Consider the following 23171-nt stretch of genomic DNA (forward strand, 5'->3'; position numbering starts at 1 on the left):
GTCTAAGCAGCATTGACAAAATACCAGTGAATTAATGGTTAATGCATTTTAGAGAGGTGTGAATACTCCCATTCTTTTCTCACTAGTGAGAGCTGGTATGGAAAGAATATGGAGTGTGGACCAGGGAGGTGTGGGTTGAAATTCCTGTTGAGCCATGAAGATAATCGGAAGATCCTGGGCAAGTCACCTTATAAGTGACTGACCTAGTGTCTACCTAACCTACATTAGAGACATGTTGGGATAAGCAGGACAGCCACTGATATCCTTGGAGGAAAGCTCATGATGTGTGGCAACACACAAAAGGGAAGTCCCAGCAATTCTGCAAAATTCAGTCAGGGTGAAGGTTAGATTCCAAAGGCACAAGAGATCAGGACATGCCTGCTGTTGCTTTTGAAAAGCTAAGGTTGTAGTACTGTCTACACTTAGCCGGGAATAAGACGTCTCAGCTAAGATAAGCAAGATCTGTTGAACTCAATCTATTGAACTTCTAGGATTTGTACTGTGAAATGCTGGTGTGCTTGCTGCTGCACTCAAATTGTGGTTAATGACGTACATGGTGATAGTTTGCTTGTGTAGGTATGCCTTCTTGGGCTGCTGTTAAATTGCAGCAAGGCTGCACATGGCCCCATACCCTGGGAGGAAGGGAGTAGGATGGAGAAAGGTAGCCATCACCCTAAGCTTTCTTATGGTTCTGGAGAAATACTGTGCTACTGTTTTAAAATGTGTCTGCCTCCCTTCACAGAGAACCTGCTTGGAGGGTTTTAAAAATCATTTTATTCACGCTGTAAAGGACACTGTTAATGACTCAATTCTTTGCCAGACCTGAGAGGAAATACCGTAGTACATCCAAGGTGAGAAGAGTACTGGATACATTCTCTTTTCATATGCAGCTCTGGTTTCTGGCCAGTTGCTTTGAACTGGTGCCTGTTAGGTGTGCGGGCCTGCATGAAACAGGCATACACACTTTTTATTGAACAAATTGGCATCCTTCTTGCAAGTGCAGGCAAGAAAAATGATGAGGTGTTTGTTTCCCCACCAAGCCCAGTTCTGATCCTTCAGCGTTTTGTGCTGCTCATGCCCTTGCTGTGCTTGCCCAGAGATAAATGTGCTAAAGCAGCACCTTTCTTGGAGTGAAAACCCTGCAGAGCAACAAAACAATGGTGGCTAGTCAGGGTAATGGGAGAAGGCTATGAAAATGCCTAGTTAAAAAAAGAGGTAGACAGGAAAGTTGTGGGGAAGGTGGCTGCCAGTGATCTTCAGTAAGAAAAAGGAGAAGTCGGCTACAAAAGGGATCTGAGCTGTTGCTCCAGGCCGCTAAAACGTTAGCCAATGAAGCATGCATGGAATTTGCTCTTTTCATTTCTAGTAGTCCTTCTGCAAAATAGAGAAGATGGCTTTTCATAACAAGGGAAACGAGGTGGAGTTGCTTGCATATCTTAAGGAAGAAATGCCACTTGCAGAGACATTAGCACTCTGCATATCCCAGTTCTTAGAAAAGGCTCAAGGATCACTGCTGCTCAGGTGTGCAGTATGTGTGTGCACCACAAAACACACACATGCTGAATGAATTGTGAAAATTGAGTTAATGTGCATTTATTTACTGTGCACAATTCTTCCCAGTTTTACCAATGAATCTGATTTTCTTAAACAACTGAAACTAGAGAGCGAATGGCATCAAATTGAGGTTAAGGTTTTAGAGCAGAAAGTCTGGATTCTCTGGATGCTTAATAGGGTGTCCGTTTAACATCCCACAATTGCAAGGGAAGGTAAGCCTCTGGAAAGCACACACCCTCAGACCAGGGAAAGGCCATGTTCATCCTCATTGGTGACCCTTCCTGATAGACAGACAGTATGGCCAAACATTGCCAAGGGACAGCAGCAGTAAAAATAATTTAAGTCCTAGTGCCCAGAGGGCTACTTCTTCTTACAGCTGTGTTACTACTGCAGACAACTCATCATCTTCTCAGTAGCGATTTATTGCAACAGCAATGGTAATCATAATTACTTGAACATCCTTTGATCTATGATAACTATCAGACTAATAGTACTACAACTGTCAGTTATGCAACCCTCTTCTGGCATCTTTCATTGAAGATGATAGATGGTTCTATTCATTGCAGCAAGTACACATTCAGTTCCATTAAAAAAAGATGAAGATGGCAGCAATCCTCTGCTTCCTAGGAGTAAGCTCTTTTGAAGCAAATGGGACTTGGCTCTGTGTGGATATGTACAGGTGAAACTCGGAAAATTAGAATATCGCCGAAAAGTGGATTTATTTCAGTAATGCAACTTATTATTATTTATTTTTCTTTTAATTTTTACAAATGCTTTCTTTTGGAAATTCCACAGTAATAAAACAAATAGTTACAATAATACAAAAATAAACAAAAATAAACATCGCTATTACATTTCATTAATTACATTCCATTTATAATTGACCCGCCTGATGACAAATAGTTACAATTACAACAAATAAAGGCTTGACATATCTTGCTTTGCATGTCATGCATCTATCTCATATATTGGTTTCACCTCTTAAGTTGCATTACTGAAATAAATGCACTTTTCAATGATATTCTAATTTTCCGAGTTTCACCTGTATATGATTGTGCTGCTATACTACCATTCTAAACACACTTGCTAGGAAGTAAGCCCCCTGAAAACAGTGGGTCTTGCTTCTGAGTAAACATGGATTGGATTGTGAATGCTTAGGGATGGCCAACATGTATTCTCAAGCTGCTTTGTGTTTTGCCTTGATAAATTGCCCCTCATATGTAATGAAAAAGTTGGTGCAGTCCTTAAGGCTGCACTGTTGTGGAACATAATATGCACTTAGGCTATCTAGAAGCGATACACTTCACATGTCATACATTATCTAGTCTGCCTGTCAGTCTTCCACCACTTTTAAGACACCTGGGAGCTAACCTTTTTGCACCCATCCACACTCCACACCACCTGCATTATGGGATTCACTTTTAATTATTTAGAAAATACTAAAGCGGCTTGCAACCATTATAATATTATAATTATAAAACTACACAAAAATTAAAAATTAAAACCAGCAATTAAAAAGATCAAACCTCATTTCTGAAATATATCATGCCATAGCTATCCATGAGTCTTTGATGGTATCCAGCTAGTTTCCTATTCACAAGGTCAATAATAGGGTGCCATTTATTCTCCAAGTCTATAAGCATATGTAAACTGCCCTGTGATGTTCAGATGAAGGGTGATATAAAAATTTATTAAATAATAAGAATATGTCCTCATTTCCAGCTTTTGATGTTTGCACAGTTACTCTTTTTAAATAACGAGTTGCTTTCAAATCTCTGCTTTCAAACAGTGCTCTTCTGGCTGCCACCTTTTTGCCACTATCTGTTGAGCAGCTATGACCAAAAAAGCAGTAATTGTGGGTCTTTAGTACTACTTTGGTTCATTATTTTTATATTCTTCCATAACACAATCCCAGAACGTACCCACAACAGTACATTCCCACCCCTTAGGAAAAAAGCGTGCCGTTCCTTCCACAACCCCACCTTATAATTCCTCATGTTTTGCCTTTTTTAAAGGGGGGAAAACACACCCAATAAACAAAGTCCAAAATAAAATGGTAGCATGCCTGGGGCCTGGATCCATCCTCACTCAGGGTGCAACTCACCCAACAAAGAGCCCTGCTCATGAAATTCATAAGTCTGGGGAAAATGCCTGCCCTGGGAGAGGTGATTTCGTTTGCTTTGTTGCCTGTTTGTTGTTACAGCACATGCTTATTTTGAATTTATGGATTCTCAAATGTGTGTGTTATGGCAATGAATTACAAATCAGATTTATAGCTTTTAATCAGCAAGGTCACTGCAGTACCATGCGTATGAAAGATTAAAACAAAACAATAAAAGCAGAAGCTACTGTATCTAACTCCTTCCAACCAAACGGCAGACATAAATAAAATGATGCAAATGGATGTGCTGGCAATTTATAACAGATATTTCAACACACTTCCTTTTTGGCTTCAGTGCAACTGCTACAAATTTAGCACCCTTATGCATATAACATATTTCTTTTTGTTTTATAGGAGGTAGATGGTTTCAGATAGATCACTAGCATTTAGCACACCAGTTAACAATTCTGCTGTAAATTTCTTCCTTACAGGCCACAAGGAAATGACCATACATTTGTCATTTCATTGCCACACCTAGGTGTTTGTGTGTGTGTGTGTGCGCGCCAAAAGCCCCCCCCCCCCGGTTAAATATTCTCAGTGTTATCTGTGTGACACTTGTATATATATCTCTCTCCCTCTCCCCAAGGCATGAGTTGCATTAAAATGCCAATGGGCATTTTAGTGTGCAATCTGGATTCCTAGTAACTGGGAGTTTCTCCCGATGTTCCTGCAAAAGACGCTTTTGTGTCTAGGACCCGTGTGAAGATCTGGGTTTCCATGACAACACTGAGCAGTGCATGGAACACCTTCTGCATCTTCACTTTGGAGGTGTGGTTTATAATTAGAAGTCAGGGAGACAGAAAGTAGTGTCAGAGAACCAGCCTCATATAACCAACATGCACAGTCTGAAGGGGTTAATACTGTATACTAAGCCGTGGTGGAGCTACTTGCTCCGACACCAGGAGCGAACCGCTCCCCCTGTCCCCACCTTCGTCTTCCAGTGATACTAAATTGTCCTGCCAGGCTTACTTATGTCCACCCCCCCTGAAGGATATTATAGGAAATCAAGCCAATTGTTCACCCACCCCCCTGTCTCCATGAGACGCTCAATGTGTGAAGAGGTTTTGAGCTGGTTGCTCCAGCTCTGACCGCATGGCTCTTGCCAACCACTCTTGTGTTCCTGTACCAATAATTTGGAACTAAACTATGTTTTACTGACTGTGTGACTTTTCTGACCGATGTATGGAACAGCACATGGACCTAACCTTTGAAGAGTTTCTACGTAAACCAATTTTTAACTTAACAAAAGTGTGGTCTTTTCCTATGCTGGGAGAAGAGGGAGGTTTTGGAATGCAAAGGACATATTTTAAAGGTCTAACAGCCTATATTTCCACACTTTGCTGCATATTTTATGACTTTAAGTCTCTGCTGGGGTTCTCTCACCAAAATGTACTTGGTTCATGCCATTCAGGAATTATCCTTTTTATACGTATTTTTCCTTGAACCAACATGCACCACATGAAATTCCTCCTGAGTGAGGAAGGGATAACACATATGAAGAGTATTAGCCACATCCCACAACAAAGCTCAGTCATTTAAAGATTAAATCTCTTCTGGAAATGGCTTGGAGCATGTTGCGTGACTCTGACCTTCCTAAAAGCATGTGGGGAGATGCAGGTAGCCACTGCAATATATCTACAAAATAGACTGCCAAGCAAGGGAACCACACATACACTTTTTAAACTTTGACATGGAAGAGTACCTAATGTGTGTCATGTATGTGTGCTTGGCATGTTACATGTACCCAAGGGGAGTAGTCAGAAATTAGATTCCAGAGCAGAAGAGACTTATGTCTGGCTATGCTCCAGGGAGCAACAGATACAGAGTAATGAACTTGAATACAGAGAAAGTCAGGACAAGACGTGTGGTTTATTTTGATCAGGCATCCCCAAACTATGGCCCTCCAGATGTTTTGGCCTACAACTCCCATGATCCCTAGCTAACAGGACCAGTGGTCGGGGAAGATGGGAATTGTAGTCCAAAACATCTGGAGGGCCGAAGTTTGGGGATGCCTGATTTTGATGAACATAGGAAAGCTAAGAAGAGAGGAACTGCAATAGACTTTTCTGATGACTCAGAGGAGGAAACACAAGCCCTTGTGAACTTTCCTGAATTGATGTATAACAGTCCAGATCTACTGTCACACCAGATGCTGAACAGGAAGGAGAAGCAGAAGAGCAGATTCCAAGAAGCAGCCCAGCCAGAGGGGAGGAGACTGATGATGAATGAGATGCTTGCATTGGAGAGTGATGAAGAGACTAATGAGATTCCAGAGTGAGGTGTCAGGTGCTCAACAAAGGTGTTCCAGCCCCACAATTGCCCCACCTCACAAAATCAGTGCAATCCCGAGAACCTTCCACTTGGGAAGAGATTGAGCAGATGCCAGCTGCTGAGGCTTGCCTGCAGAGGGATGCAGCACAGGAATAGATTGATGCACTGCATCAGAAGCAGACCGGTACTCTCACCAAGCTGCCCCCTGGCAGGCAGGCAGTTGGAAGTCAGTGGGTGTTGAAGGTAAAGCAGGGTGCAGAAGGGGAAACTGAGTGCTACAAAGCAAGACTTGTGGCAAACGGTTACTCACAAAAATATAGGGAAGACTACAATGAAACTTTTGCAGTTACACCACCGTTAGGCTGCTTTTGAGCATAGCAGCTTCCAAACAAATGGACTTCAAAACCACATTTTTGCATGGCCAGATCTCAAAAGAGATTTATATGGAACAGCCCAAAGGTTTCATCAAACCAAAGGGTTTGATGCACATCCAGTATGCAAACTTCAGAAGTGTACTTGCCTCAAACGTGGATCGTGGCATCTAGGAATTCTCCTTTCATGCCGATTTTTTCCTTGAACTGACAAACAGGATATAAGGTGGGATCGGTTCCTTCACCATTGGCCATGCTAGATGGGGCTGAATTCTTGGAGTCCATTATGAATACAAATGATCATGAATGCACAATGAAAATGATGTCTGGAGGGACCCTCTCGTTGTTAATCTGCATCAGAGGTGATTTTAGGGTAGCATGACTGGTTTGGCTGCACTGGGCACCACACTGCAGGGAACACTATAACAATGCTATAGAATGGAGTATGGGGGGGGAGCAAGCCAAAGTTTAGTGTGACACAGGGCACCACTGTCTGCATGTTCTTGTCCTTGCATTCCTCAGACTTAGAACACAAGGTATCTTACTTTCTTATTATGTGTGTGCTTAAGCTAGTAGTAGAGGCTGTTCAACAGCGCATAATATTGTTGATCTCACTGCCTAGTGTGAGATGGCACAATCAGGTTTCTAAAGCCTTACGATAGTGTGTTGTTTTGGGAGCTTTACCTCCAGTCTTGCTGCATGCTACCATCTCGTGGCCAGAAGTAGGAATGCCACTGTTTCTGGCGTGATACTGTCTACCGAACTAACTGGAGAGTATATTCTCAGGACAGAAATAAATTCCGAGTGGGTTCTTAGATCTCACTAATACAGTATTTTCTCCACTCCGGGACTAAAATCAGGTAGGTGTGTGTGTGTGGATCTTCAAGTTGAAGAAATGCCATGAGGAGTAGATAATCTGCCTCCCCCAGTGCCATGTTCTCAATCTATTTCCTCCTGCTTTGTTCAGTCTGTTTCTAAATGGTCTTGAAAATGTCTTCAATGACCCAGAAGGGCACATTTCAAAGCTAGGAGATCAAAAAAATCTGTATCCTAATGTATGCCGATGATGCAGTTATTTATTCCACTCTAGACCTGGGTCAAGCACAGTTGTCTAACAATCGATTACAGGACATCAAAGATTTCGGTTCTTGAAAAGAAGTTTCCCCAGCATAAATGGGTTCTGGATAACTAAATTCTGGAGCAGGTTAAAAGTTACACACACACACACACACACACACACACACACACACACACGGGGGGGGGAGGGTAGTATTCGAAGCAATAAGCTCCTTTTTCACCTTCCCAACTCCATTTCTGAAGCTACTTCTCTCTGCTATTCTGCAGCCCTGCTATGCCCTCTGTTCTCACCTTCACATCCATGCCTCTTCTCCTTTTGTGCAATTCTCCTTGCACACAACTCCTTCCCATGATAACCCAAATCTTCCTCCCCCCGCACATTGCAACTAACTAACTAACTAACTAACTAACTAACTAACTAACTAACTAACTAACTAAACACCATCCCTTCCTATTCTTCAAGCCCTTTCGTGGCCCTGCTTTCATCTTCCACCCCATTCCCATGCCTCCCATTGCCTCCTTTTTTGCAAGCCCCTTTGAGTCAGCTCCAATTTCCTAGTTCCCTTCAAATGTCTTATATGGATCAGCACTCTTGTGTCAGTCTCATCCCCCCGTTCTTCCAGAACTAATCTTCATGCTTCCCCCATTCCTCTGTCCTGCCTCTGTCCTCCCCAGAGGAATTGGATTTTGCATTGAAATCAAACAGCAGGGGATTTTATTACAGTAAAAAGCTAGAATTCCTGTACATTTGCTAACAATGCCTCATGCAAGCAAAGTTGCATAGCTGGACTTCTGTTCTCTTTATTTTAAGGAACCACAAAGGAAGTTTTTTTGAATATGGACTTAGGGATAAGACATTTCAACATACAGCCCTGATGTTTTGTAGAACATGACATGGAGGTAAAAAATTTTCATGGGCACAAGTCAATCCATGTATGAGATAAGACAACAGGGGCAGGGGCAGGGGCAGCTGAGCCAGTAGCTATGGCAACAGCCCAGTGCCATCTATATATAAGTGAATGAATCATGTCAGCTCATCAGTCAGTCACTGAGTTTTGTGAAGTGAATCAAAGTCTGTGTTATGTCTTGGAATTGCTGGAACAGAAATACTTCGTGCTTTGTATATATCTGTATCTGCAAAGGCTACAAGCTGTATGTATATATCAATGTCCGGAACTGTATTACTGAAGCTTTTATCTCCTGCAACAGTAAACTTGTTGGACCTTAAGCTACCTCCGTGTGGTGACTAGAACTGGGGCAACTTCTGCTGCCTGGGTATATCACCTCAGATTCCCAACGTTTATTTATTTTTTTGTGGAGGGGGAACAATCCAATTCATAAGTGGTTCCAGTGTTATAGATAACACTTTTTTGCAGAGTGTGCAAATCTCCGTGTAGGGTTTATAAAACCAACTTCCCCACTAATTTGAGGGAAATTCACCCAATGAAGAGTGCCAAAGAAGAACAGGAACACTAGAGAATGCCAAAATATTGATATAACTATTGAAGCCAAAAATATATTTTCTGTTTTGTATTTTTAATTAAAGTAACACTGGAAACTCATTTGTCAAGGCCAATTCTTTCCATGGCAAAGAAGCTTCTCTTTATCCACAAGCCCCAAAGTGAGCCAACACATGTACTTTTGCATGCTGCTGTTGCTTGAAGAGACAGACGTGTCTTTCCTCCTGTCTGGCAAGGAAGAAGGGAGAAGCCACAGCTTTACAGATTTTCCAGAGATTTCCCCAGCCTAGCCAAGTGCTAAGTACTGTTTCCTGCTTATATGTTAGATTGAGTGAACCTCCAAGATTCTTCATTGCCCCTTTGCCCGTGCTCTGAGAACTCAGGTTGAAAAGAGAGTTTGGGAAGTACATTTCTCTCTCTCCTTCTGTCCGACTATTTCACTCTGGAACTGATGCCCATGTGTGTTAGAAGAATGCTGTCCATTAATCAAGTGCTGAAAAAAGAACCAACTATAATATGAGCCTAATTTTCTTTTCAATGGAACTTATTTCTTTCTCCTATTTAGTGAAATAAAATTATTGAAACCAGGAGGCTGATGTTGATGGCCTTGGGGCACCAGCTCAGGTCCATGGCACAGATTTGTAAAGTGAGGACCAGGGAAGTAACAGAATTAGACTCCAGCTGGTGGTGAGGAGGAATTATTTGAGGAAGGTCGCTTCCTTGCACTTGAAGTACCCAGGAACGTCAAAATACCTCTAGCTTCAAAACTAGGGAGATCTTGAGGTAGTGGAAGTAACTACAAAGCTGGGATGTATGGTCACAACCACATCACACATCAAAACACACAGCTTCCCCCAAAGAATGCTGGGAAATATAATACGCTATATTAGTCCTGGGAATCAGTTGCATTTCCCAGGTTCTTGGGCGGAAGCCAAGTGCTTCAAAGGTATGATGGGGATGTGTCCTGTGTTTTCAGAGTGCGCATCTCCCACTATCACAGGGGCAATGCAAAGCAGACAGACCTCTTTGTGTTGACCAGTGATCCACCCTGTGTGCTCTAAATGGCTGCTTCTTGTTTGGGCCAAATCAGTCACCAGACCCATTTGCCACAAGCAAAATATGCAGTTCCTTTCAGATCCACTCCATCCACACTGTGGTAGGTGCCCCAGACCTGCTGTGGCAAGTCCACCCCTCACAGGCAAGGAACCCTTGGCCTGTAAGTAGCGAGAGGTTTTTGCGCATCAACTCTGAAACAGCTAACTCATTTTTTCCCTTCCAGGCTGCCTCCTCCAAAGTACTTGAAGCTTTCATTCTCTCAAAGGGGGAAGAACGGAGTCAAAGGGCCTCAAGGAGCTCATTTTTTCCTCTTTTATGTTCTTTTTGGGCAGATGTCTCTCCATTTTCATCTGTGTTTAATGGCTGTGTCCCCCCCATTTTCTTCCCACCACCTGCAAACGGCTTACACAGAGGAGTGATTCCTCGCAAGCTAGGTGATTCATGCTCCATTAAGGTGTGGAGGGAGGGGAGGGGGGAGAAAATGGTCTCCATGCATCAACACAGAGCTTGTTATAAGAAGGGAAGCCCCTTCTACCTCCAAGCCCAATTTTAGGCTGACTTGGAAAGGCAGACTATTCCATTCACTGGGCACAAAGAAAAGAACCCACAAAGCTGCTACTTCTCTGTTTTGCCCGTTTCTCTCCCTATTGCTCTCTACCTACCTCCTCCTCCCCCCCATTAGCTGTTGGGACTGGGCAGAATAACACACAGCATGATCTTGTTGTCAGCCATGTGCTCGTGTCCCAGGAAGCCCAGGCCACCAGGGAGAAAAGGCCATCTATTCCTGAACTGACCCCCATCCACCTGAGAGAGCTGCTATGGTGGTCCTTCTCTGGGCTCCTTCAGAAACGCTGGTGTGCCCTGACTGAAAGCACAAACCCACTGGGCAGGGAATGGATGCTATCAGCCCCTGCATGAGGTGATGCAGCCTTCAACGAGCACCACCAACCTGGGACTCCCCCTACCCAACCCAGCCTGCCATTTCAAATCTGGCAGGGCACTCCTGTTTTGAGATATTTTTTAATTGCATGGCAATTGCACAGGGCATGAAGGTGTGGTTACATTTATGACTGGGTATCACTTTTAGCTCGGTCGATATATTACTCCTAGTAAATATTCCTGATGCTTTCTATACCTACCCGAAGATGAAGGCAGACAATTGCTTTAGTGCATTTTGAGTTCTAGCCACTGCAAAGCAGTTGTGGGGGGGGGGTGGGGGGCGTAAAAGTTAGTAGCTAATCTTGGTGATTATTTCTGCACCCAAAATTCCCAGTAGAACCATCCTTGAACTCCATTATATTTTGAATACAGTCATACCTCAGTTTAAGTATGCCTCGGTTTGAGTATTTTCAGTTTAAGTACTTTGCAGACCTGTCTGGAACGGATTAATCCATTTTCCATTACTTTCAATGGGAAAGTTCGCTTCAGGTTAAGTATGGACTTCCGGAACCAATTACACTCATACCTCAAGTTAAGTACGCTTCAGGTTGAGTACTCCGTGGACCCGTCTGGAACAGATTAATCCACTTTCCATTACTTTCAATGGGAAAGTTCACTTCGGGTTAAGTACGCTTCAGGTTAAGTACAGACTTCCGGAAACAATTGTGTTTGTAAACCGAGGTGCCACTGTATGTCTTTGACAATTCTGTTCCAGAACTTTTGTAGCATCAATGAATCAAAGTTCCCAGCAGATGGCGCCACATTCATCAATGATTAACGTGCTGGTAATTTAGGAGAGTTTAAGCAGGAAGAGTGGCAGCAAGAGGCTGATTTTTAAAACCACCACCACCTAGCTCTCTAGTGGGAGGAACTGACTGATATAGAGGAGCAAATCAGAACCTAATTTTTGTGTCCATAAAATTCCCAACTCCTTCCCCTGCCTTTCCATATATGATGCCATCTATGTGCCTAACCACCTACAGTATTTATCTTTGTTATTCGTATGAATCCTAGTGGTGCAGCAATAAAACTGCTAGCACATTTGCAAAGCTAAGCAGGGTCCGGTATGATTTCAAATTGGTTGGGGGACTTGTGTTGAGATTCCTACATTGCACAGGGTTGGATTAGATCAGTGTTTCTCAACCAGTGTGCCTCCAGATGTTTTGGGACTACAACTCCCATCATTCCTGACCACTGGTCTTGCTAGCTAGGGATGATGGGAGTTGTAGTCCCAAAATATCTGGAGGCACACTGGTTGAGAAACACTGGATTAGATTACCCTTGGCATTCCCTTCTACTCTACAATTCTATAATATTGCATGATTGTAAATAAAACCTTGCAGGAGCAAGTATGCAGTTAAGGGGTATTTCTGGATCCATTGCTGTCACTTGAGGCTCAGGTGGCCTCAGTGGCTCAGAATGCCTTCTATCAGTTTGGCTGGTGTCCCAGCTACACCCCTATCTGGACAGGGATAGCCTAACTACTGTTGTCTATGCTCTGGTAACCCCTAGGTTAGATTACTGCAATGTGTTATACACAAGGCCTGTCTCTGAAGACAGTTTGGAAACTTCAGCTAGTGCAGAATTCAATGGGCCTTTTCTGCGGTGGCTCCCCGTTTGGGGGAGGCTCTTCCCAGGGAGGCTAAACCTTCATTACATATATTTAAGCGCCAGGCAAAACTGTTTCTCTTGAACCAGGTGTTCAGCTGATTAACATTCTATGGCTTTTTTTGGAGGGGTTTTGTTTTTGTTTTGTTATGTATTTTGTATTCTCATTTTGTATTTTTCTGTTGTGAACTCCCTTGGGATTTTTTTTTTTAAACATACTTTTTATTAATTTTACAGAATACAAAAAAACAAAAAAAAGGTACATACATAAACACCTTTTCCACCTCCTTCCTACCCACCCACATGGGTCCTCCCCTGCCACAGAAGTATCCCATGTATGTGAACAGTCAGAGATGGTCCATTTTATGCTTGGATTTCTGTCCTCCTCCCCCTCCCCTGACCCCAAAGCCCCCCCCTGCCACCAGGGAGCTCCAGCAAACCAGGGCAGTACGCAGGAGGACATCCATCCAACCATCTATTGTCATACCAAAAAAAAGAGAAAAATAGAAATAGGAAAAAAGAAAAAAAAGAAAGGGCAAAAAAGAGGAAAAAAACAATACAAAACAGAAATTTTTTTCTTACATTCATGATTGTAAAACCATATTTTGTGGGCTTCCCCTCCCCCCCCTTCCCCGGTTTTCATCCCTTTTTTATCATCTGCAACAGTTTCTTACTTTATAAAAATACACCTTTGTATCTTATACAACTTATAAATCAATTGTTAACATTTTCATCTAATATTCAAATCACTGAAAAATCAAACTCCCATTTTATCTTCCCGTGCCTAATTTTTTCTCCCTCTATAAGCCTTCATATTTTCACATTTTCCAAGATCCATTCACTTTTAAAACTATAACTATTCTCAATTTAACCTTACATCCCCGATTACCGGCTCCACCCCCCCAATCCAGCAAATTCCATAATCAGCAGACCAGTTATAAACCTGTTAATCCATCCATATAATCACAACATCACTTTCCCTTCACCCCACCCCCTGTTTACAGTCTTTTGCCATCCAGGCCACCATACAGGACCCCTGAATTTCTTCTCTTCTCTGCATATTTTTTCCTTCTTCCCTGTGGGCGTTCTGGAGTTCCAATAATACCAATCGTGCCCCCCTCAAAAGCAGGGCACTCCATCCAACTTTTTGTAGAGTAAAGTCATCATTTTTTTCGTGGTGTGCTTCATTTTGTGTTGAATCATCACAGTCCTCATCTTCATCTTTTCCTTCCAAATCACAGTCATCATCATTGTCATTCTCACATTCATCTTTTTCAGTGTCAAAAGCTTCATCTCCTAAAAAATCATATTCTGCCATCACCATCTGAAATTTTTGCTGTAACTCTTGCCGTCGTGTCTCCTCTTGACATAGCTCTATTCTTGTTTCCCACATTAAGGTCAAAACAGACCGCTGGAACTCAGGGGAACACTTTTTTGTTGACATAATTCAATCCTGCCAAGGTCAAAACTTGTCACGTGGGGTGGAATATGATCACAGTTTATTTTCTCGACTCCATTTTAACAAGCTGGCTGCATTCTTCAAGTCTTATTAACAATAAAGTTCGAACTCACATTTCACAAACATTTAAACCAAAAAAGAAATTCCACAAAATCCAAAAATACAAAGTGAAATAAAAATTGACTCATAAATCCTGATCAACTCACTGGGTTGTCTGGGCTGCCGGCTCCCGAGGAAAAGAAAGATTTTTCTCAGTCTTTACCTCTTGCTGCAGGGCAGTCATAAACCACAGTCTCTCTCCCCTTCTCACCCTGCATCAAAGGGGAGATTCTCTTTGATGCCTTTGAGGGATCCTTTTGAATTGCAAATCTTCTGTTTATGGCTTCGGGTTTCTATTTACTGTCTCTTTTGTTGCCGTGGGGGGGGGTGGCTTCCTCTTTTCTCCCCTCGCTCCCAGATCCAAATTGTTTTATAATCCAAATCGTGAGGTTACTTACAGTCTTTTCCAATCGTTTTATTTTCGGAAGAATCCAGCGCTCTTCGCCTTCGGCTTGAAGCTTCTCCCTGCTAGAATAACGTTGCCACTCAAAATGGCCCCCGCGACTTCTACCCTCCTCGCTCCGGAGCTCTTATTAGAGCTAACCGAAGAGTTGGGGAGTCCGGATTGGGGCTGTGCCGAGCAAATTGCCCCCGGGACGCCCTTCCCGAGGTTCTAAGGGGCGCAGCGTCGCTCTCGCTGCCCTCCCAACTCCTAGCAGGGACGGGCCGTCTCGGAGACGAGACGAAACCCCGCCGATCGGCGCTGGCGCTGAACCCGGAAGCCCTCCCTTGGGATTTTTGGATGAAGGGCAGTATGCAAATTTTAATAATGATAATGACAATGCTATAGTTCTGGTCAATCTCTATTAAGAGAGTGAGATGTTAGAGACAGGCAGGAGTCGGAAGTGTGGGCAGAGGAGGCAGGGGGCAAGAGGATGATCCAGTGGAAGGGGCCAATGATTTGTGGGCTTCTGAGCCACCCATCAGGCAGGGGAAAGAGGACAAGGGACAAGTGTGGATGGTCAGAGATGGGAGAAGAGGAGGTGGGGGAGAGTTACAGGAAGGTGCAGAGGTGGAAGGGACAGTCCTAGAGAGAATTGGGCGATGGGAATCTCCTCTGTCCCCTTCCCCACTCTTCAATGACATGAAGGGGCTTAAAGTGACGGTAGCAGCTGGAGCTGCCGCGTAGGAGAAATCACAAGTTGCTTACGCACACTATGTCAGACGAGGGGGTGATTAAATGTGGCCACGCTGTTGCTGCAACTATCTGGGTTGGAGCACAAGTCTGAAGAAGGAGGTGCCTAGCTAGGCAATTAGCAGGATTGCTGCTTCTATCCCTTGCACCATAGGAGCCGATGCAATTGAGTGCTTTGCCAGTAAAGAACTAAACTTCCAAACGCTTGTCTTCATTGGGGCTGCATGTGCTTAGAACATGAGCCCATTTGGATTCTCCACTAACCATGGGGGAGAAATTAGATTCAGTGAACATTTAAAAGCCAATCTACCCAGTTTGCACTTCCTGAAACAATATACAAAGGGAAACACAGCTGCCCTTCGAAATTCACACATTTCCGAATTTTGTGATGCAGGTCTCTAACCAATAATGTGTGCAAAAATGCCCATGCTAGAGGAAAGTGTGCAGAAATGCATGTATTGGTGAAAAGAACATGCAAAAGGCATCAGATTAGAGTGGGGTGCTTGTAAAACTATTGTTAGGGTTTTTCCAGGGGGTCAGTCTGACTGGAAACCTGTGGCCCCTTCCAAACTTTCAATCCTATATCTATGAGGGCATAATGTATAAGAGGAAGCCTGCCAAACTAGTCCCTCTGCCAAGGTAATGGCTTTAGCTGGCCAGTTTAGTGCTCATCAGCATCTCAAAGAATGACCTAAGTGATGGTGCTCTCTAGCAAAAGGAGCAAGCATTCCCCTCTCCTTCATTCCAAGGGAACCGAACCCCAGAAAAGCACCCAGAACCCCCTGAGTCTCTCAGCACTTGGTGATTGGGGTGGAGTGTTAACAATATGTACATTAAACCACAGAGCCTAGGGCTTGCCGATTAGAAGGTTGGCTGTTCAAATCCCCGCTACAGGGTGAGCTCCCATTGTTCAGTCCCAGCTCCTGCCAACCTAGCAGTTCAAAAGCATGTCAAAGTACAAGTAGATAAATAGGTACCACTCCGGCAGGAAGGTAAATGGTGTTTCCATGCACTGCTCTGGTTTCGCTAGAAGCGGCTTAGTCATGCTGGCCACATGCTGACCCGGGAAAACTGTCTGCAGACAAACGTCAGCCGCAACCCCAGAGTCGTTTGCGTCTGGACCTAATGGTCAGGGGTCCCTTTACCTTTACATTGGAGAAAACTATGCATTCCGGGGCTGACAAGTTTTGATGAGGACTTTAATAAGCCCACTAGTTATTATGGGATGCCCATAACTCTATTTGTTATTTGTTGTAACTTGCTCAGCTGCTGCCCTGGTGCTCTCTAGCTAGATTTTCAGCAATGCCCACGTGAAGACCAGTGGTCATTTGGCCTCTCAGTATACCATGAAGCACGGACTTAAATGCACTTTGTGACACCTTGGGGCATTTAGTCAGCCTATATTAGTCTGTTGCTATATTACCTTTACTTCCACTGACAATAGAGAGCTGTTCCTGGCAAGGTGGATATCTGAGCTATGTGATGACAGATATTTGTATTGTTTAGCTTTGTTCTGCTTTGCAATTTACTTGGATGATCCCCTGCAGACCCAAAGTGGGTCCCAGAGCAAAACAGGGCAGGATGGTTTAGATTACAGCTGTCAGAAGCAGTTATTTGGAAGTAGGATCAGACAGCCAAAGAGATCTGAAGGGAATGAAAGGTGAGGCTATTTATTCCAAATATCCTTACCTATTTGGGATTTGGGAATCATTTGATGGAGACTAAGCAATATTCTACTATTAGACAAACAGCCTTGGGAGTATTTGCATTTGTGAATTTTTGTGCACACAATGGGAGGAAATCCACCAGCAGCCTATTTCTGTGGATGTGAGATGAAGTTGCAAACTGAAAGGGACAAAAGATCTCTCTGAAGAGTGAGGGAAATGAGTGATAGACAAATTCAAGCAATCAAAAGCAAATAATAATAGTAATGACGTGGGACTTTGGATGTTCTCATGATCTGAGAAGGGGCTTGTGTATGTAGTCTTCTTCTTGGAAAATATTTTGGTGAACTGCTAGATTGAGAGGGGAAACATCATTTGACCAGAGTAGCCAAGTACAATAAGGAGCTGAAGGGCTTTTCCTGATATATGATTAAATAAATAAATGGAGAAACACAAGACAGCCTTAAGCCATTTAGCCATCTTCTGCCACAATAGGAAGCACATGTTGAGAGGGATGCTTATACTGTGTAGTGGTGCCAGTGTGGTGTAGTGGTTAAGAGCGGTAGACTTGTAATCTGGGGAACCGGGTTCGTGTCTCTGCTTTGAGACTCCTTCGGGTAGTGATAAAGCGGGATATCAAATCCAAACTCCTCCTCCTCCTCCTCCTCTTCTTCTTCTTCTTCTTCTTCTTCTTCTTTCTTCTGTGAAAACCAGGAAAGCCTCTGACTTGTCCCAAGTACGTCTTCCACATCACATCATACTTTAGATGCAACACTCATATACTGTACCTAGATTAACAAGAAGTGCAAGGCACTGCTGGAGGAAGTAGACAGAGGGATGTCCCGTCTCCTCCCCACTTTTGTAATGTTAGAACTCAGGGCCATCCAATGTACTTACTGAATTTGAGGAATTGGCTGGCACCACATGTAGTGATGGCTACTAATTTGGGTGTTTTTAAAAGGATTATTAGCTGCTAGTCATGATCATGAGATTTCTATTACCCCCAAGATCTGAGACAGCACATTTCTCCGAATACCAGTTGCTGGGGAACTTGAGCAGGACAGTTGCTATTGTGCTTGTGCCCTGCTTGTGGGCTTCCCAAATGCAACTGTGGGAAACAGGACCATGGGTGTGATCCTTAGAGTGTAAGATGGGCTCCCTTTGTATGTACTGGTAATTGTTGTTGAAACCAGCAATTGTTGTAATTGCTGGTTTCAACTCAATTGTTGCACTAGCAGGAGCCAGGGCAACAAGTCCTGCTAGCACAATGGGGCTCCCCCCCTTCTCCTCACTCCATCTTCACCCCCATCACCTCTGGAGGATCAGGGAAACCCCCAGAAACATGGGAAGGGGAAGGAGAGGAGAGATTACTCTCTGGAAAGCAGAAATGTTTGTCCTATGGAACAATCATAATAGTGCAACATGGAATCCCACTCTTTATATTCACCCTTCAACTTCTACCCCCCCTGCATTTGTCCTCCTTAGAACCCTGTGAGCCAGGCTAGGCTGAGAGGCATCCATGTATGTGCACGTGTATTTATAGCCTGCTTTCCAACTAAAAAGCAAGTTCCCAAGGTGGAGAACAATAAAATAAGAACAATGTACCGTGGAAACAGCGCAGGAACAAAGTGTAAGAAAGTCTTTCCTCCCGAGTAGAAACTGTTGAGAATCTCTTGCTAAACCATCAAGCAGTTGGTTCCCTGAGACATTTCTGCACCATTTGTACATTGTAATGATCAGCATGGGGCAGGGAGGAAGATGAGGATGATAGCGGCAGGTAAGGCCCTCTTAGACCACAGATGGGGACCCTTATACATTTTAGTATTATTAGACAAGTGGAGGGAATCAAATGTCCAGTTGCTTTTTTTTCCTCCAAGAGGACCCTTGCCCTTTAACAAGCATCTAACTTTCTCTCTCAGATGTTAAACCCACCTTCCTGGCCGGCAGTCTCAGCTGCTGTGCTTCATGGCCTGTTCCTAAATGTTGCCACTGATTGCAGCCTCTGATGTGGGACTGAGGTTCAGGCTCCTGGTGGGTTCTCTAATGGCAAGGCATATGCCTTGAAGTTTAATTAACCATGTGCTTTGGAATCCAAGCAGCAGCAGTGCACTCTTCTTTGCTTCCCAATAATGATCTTCTCTCACCCCGCCCTTCCCTAAGCCAATCTGTAGATGCCTGGCGCACAGGCTGTTTGAATCATAACACTAATTCTCACAAGCCCATCTCTCGTAGTGAAGAGTTGCCACATCCAGCTCTGCAAAGCACCCAGGGGGCTGCACGGGAATGCTGATTAAAATGCAAGACTGCAAAAGGCGCCAAACCGGTGTGTTCTCTAAATATTTTCCTTTTTTAAAAAAAAAAAGCAGCCCCGCATATGTGCAAATGTAATCAGGCAGCCGGGATGACTGCTGGGCTCCGAAATGCTTTTTAATGAGGCAACCAGGAATGAGAATTGCTCCGAGTTTGGTGAGTTGCAATCAGTGTTCCGGCACCTGCAGTGCTGGGGCCCTCTCTTGATCCCTATTTATTTGCCCTATTTAATGCCTTCTTTGCTCAGAGGCAGCATTTGCAGTTATTGTATTGTAACAACAGCAGAAATAGGAAATGCCTGATGCCAACACATCTGTGGAAAGCCACAGTGACATGTTCACTGTCAGGCTGTCTGATGCTACCCTGGACAGAGCATTGGCAGATTCACTATTTGGCTAAGCACTCCTGCTACAACTAAGATAGATGGCAGGTATTGGTTGCTGTCATAGGTATGCCCTGTTCGTTAGGGTCTGCACTCGGGAATTATTCATTTATTTACTTATTTCAATGAAGGAAGAAGGGTGGGTAAGTGGGCAGGGGCGTAGGAAGAGGGGGGGTGATGGGAACACGCAGCCCCCGGCAGTGTGAGCCCGGTGGGGTGCCATCGCAGCTGCCTCCCCACCCATGCTGGGCGCCCCGCCCCCAGAATCGCACCACGCCCCTTTGGGCGGAGCGCCACGCCCCTGGGATGTGTGTCAGCCCTGCCCCCGCCTGCTCTCCGCCCCCGGTGCCGGATCATGAAGCTCCACCACTGTGGGTGGGTGGGTGTAGAAATGACAAGACAAACAGATAAGGACAAGGAAGTGGTAAAGTGGTAAAAAGCTAACAAACCAACGACAACAAGAATGGTCAACAAGCCAAAAAAGGGTATCTTCCCTGCAGATAAAAAGACCCATGCCAAGCTGACCTTGCCAAGCAGGGCAGATCTTGAGGGCTGAGGGTGTGCCACAAAAGCAGTCCCCCACACCCATTGATCTCTCTCCACGGAAGGTGGCCAGAGAGCTTGGACGGAGACAGAGACAGACACAGGCAGAAGAAAAAGGCTGGAATTGACCTGCAGCTTCTGCCTGCAGAGGATGAATCCATCCTCCCTTACAGCCATCGATGGAGCCAGTTACCCCACTACCACTTCCAGAAGATAGATAGATGCAGGCAGAAGCTGCATCTGGTTTGGCTTTCTTCGTATGCCAAAACTCCTGGGACTTGGGTACTTCTGTAATATTTGCTTGGTTCACAGATATACAGGTAGTACATCACTGGAGGGCAATAGCAGGCCCTCTTACAAAGCAGGAGATCTGCTGTCTGGCATCAGAATCAGAGAGAAAACCCTGCACTTGCAAGGTGTACTATCTCAAAGTGCTTTTCCTGCCTATTCTGAAACTATCTAAACTGTTCTAAACCTATAGACATGCCTATGGAGAGTCCGCTGGATTGTGCCAGTGGCCCATTGAGGCCAGCACCCTGTTCTCACTGTGACCAAGGAGATGCCTGGGGGAAACCTGCAAACAGGATCTGACCACGAGAGCTCTCTCCCCTCCCATGGTTTCCAGCAACTGCTATTCTGAGCATAACCATCATGGTTAGTAACCAGGCCTTCTTTTCTTACCTTACCTTACCTACCTGCCTTCCTTCCTTCGCTGCTGGTGTGTGAGTGAGGGAGGAAGCAAGAGAGCTTTCACAAGTTCTGAGGGCTGCCTTTCCTGTACACCTCCCACAGCAAAGCAGTGTCAAAGCACTAGCATGAAAATACATGGAGGCAGATCCAGATAATTACTGCTGATACAACCCCCTGCGATGCCAGCATGAAAAGCCACAAAGTTCCAGTTTGAAAAGAACACGCAACACAGTCGCCTTTCCTGAGTCCGAGATGCACCAAGCTTCCAGCTGTGTTGAACTAATTGAATTCTCTGCTCCTGCAACTGGCCCCAGTGATAAGGCCAAGCAAATTAGGATTTTTTTAAAAAAAATTGCTCGGGGCATCAGCTTTACAAAAAACAAACAGTGCTGCTGTGAATTGATAACAATAGAGAATCTTTGCTTCAACTGTGCATGGATGCAAAGACTGATGCTTCTGCACATCAGGGGAGAAAAGCAGGGGTGGCAGAAGCAAGCAGCGTCATTATTGATTTCCTCTAGACCAGGATGTTGGAAATATGGAAGAACTAATGAATTTGAAACAGCCCAACCCACCCAGTCTGTGTTCTCAGCAACTATACCGTACATGCAATCAAAGTGCACAAGAACCTAACCTCCTTGTGTTACATTTTTGTGTGCGGATTTTGCACTGCACTATTATGGTGCAATGGGACGCGGGTGGCGCCGTGGGCTAAACCCCAGAGCCTAGGGCTTGCCGATCAGAAGGTCGGTGGTTCGAATCCCTGCAACAGGGTGAGCTCCCGCTGATCAGCTCCTGCCCACCTAGCAGTTTGAAAGCATGTCAAAGTGCAAGTACTGTAGATAAATAGGTACCACTCTGGCGGGAAGGTAAATGGTGTTTCTGTGCACTGCTCTGGTTCGCCAGAAGCGGCTTAGTCATGCTGGCCACATGACCTGGAAGCTGTACACCGGCTCCCTTGGCCAATAACGTGAGATGAGCGCCACAACCCCAGAGTCGGTCACGACTGGACCTAATGGTCAGGGGTCCCTTTACCTTTTATTATGGTGCAATAGTTTGCTCCTACAAGAACTTAGCAGTGGGATGCTTTGATATGGTATTGATATGGCCAGCCACTTTCATGGCCTGAAAAGAGGATTAGACAAATTGGGAGAAGCCATAATTGATGCCATTTGCCCATTCCAACATGTGACCCTGTTGAACTCCAGTTCCCATCAGCCCCAGACAGCATGGTCAACGATGGGGGATAGTGGGAGCTGCAGTCTAACAACATCTGGAGGGATGTAGGTTGCCCACCCCTGCTCTAGACTCTTGCGCCTTGAGCTATATGTACTTCAGCCCACCAGTTGGAATGGATTTAAGGGCACTTAACTCTGTGATGAATTGTGGCCTCGGCTTAGACCTGGCTTCTGTGTCGATGCTCTGTAGCCCATGTCAGTTGCGCCATCTTTTCCTATTGGCGCTGCTGTCATTTGGAGGGTTTAATTTTATTCAGGCTGCTGGACCCACTTTCACGCATGTTGGCTCAGGATAAATCTATCAAGGCATCCTTAGAGGGCCTCACATTCCCTCTTCATGGTTAAACAGCAGTTTAAGGAGAATTGAGAGAGCCAGATCATTATTCCTCTTTATTTACAGTCTAGGCAAATGTGAAACAAGGGGAAAGGGCTTGCTAAAAGAAAGGGGGGGAGCTGGTGCTACGGGGCCTCTGGCAATGGCATTCTGAAGTCACAGAGCTAGACTGAGCAGCACCAAGCATGAGTTTGCATGCTTATAACAATGTATTTGTAATGACAAATCTTTTTTAATGAAAAAAGAGAGCAAAGTCTTTGGTAATCTTGGTAGGGTGCAGAAATTGAGTTTGGGGCCAATGTGATTGGTTTAACAGCAAAACTAGACTACAGACTCTCCACCCTTTCTTCACATTTCATCATCAAATTAAAACAAAGAAAAAGGAAATTAGATGAACAAATAACAAAGTGACTTAAAGATTAACACATTTAATAATGGCACAAGTTTTTGTGGAATAGAGCAGACTGCATCAGAGGCAGCAAAGAAAGAAAGCACTCTGGAAAATGGATGAATGAGTGTGAGAAAAGACACCTAAGTTTTATATCTATCTATCTATCTATCTATCTATCTATCTATCTATCTATCTATCTATCTATCATCTATCCACATATACACACACACACACACGCCAATTAACAACTTACACAACAATATGCTTTTCCAACTTTGCATATTGATAATGGTAATGCCAAATCATAACGAAAGGAGGTCCATATTTTGCATAGAGTTGTGATGGCAGACCATTTTATAGACACACTTTGTCATTATATGCATTTCCATGATCTGCAACTCCAAAATGATCCCTCTACTAAAAGTCCAA

Source organism: Zootoca vivipara, chromosome 7 (assembly GCF_965207765.1).
Source record: "Zootoca vivipara chromosome 7, rZooViv2.hap1.1, whole genome shotgun sequence".
Lineage (NCBI taxonomy): Eukaryota > Metazoa > Chordata > Lepidosauria > Squamata > Lacertidae > Zootoca > Zootoca vivipara.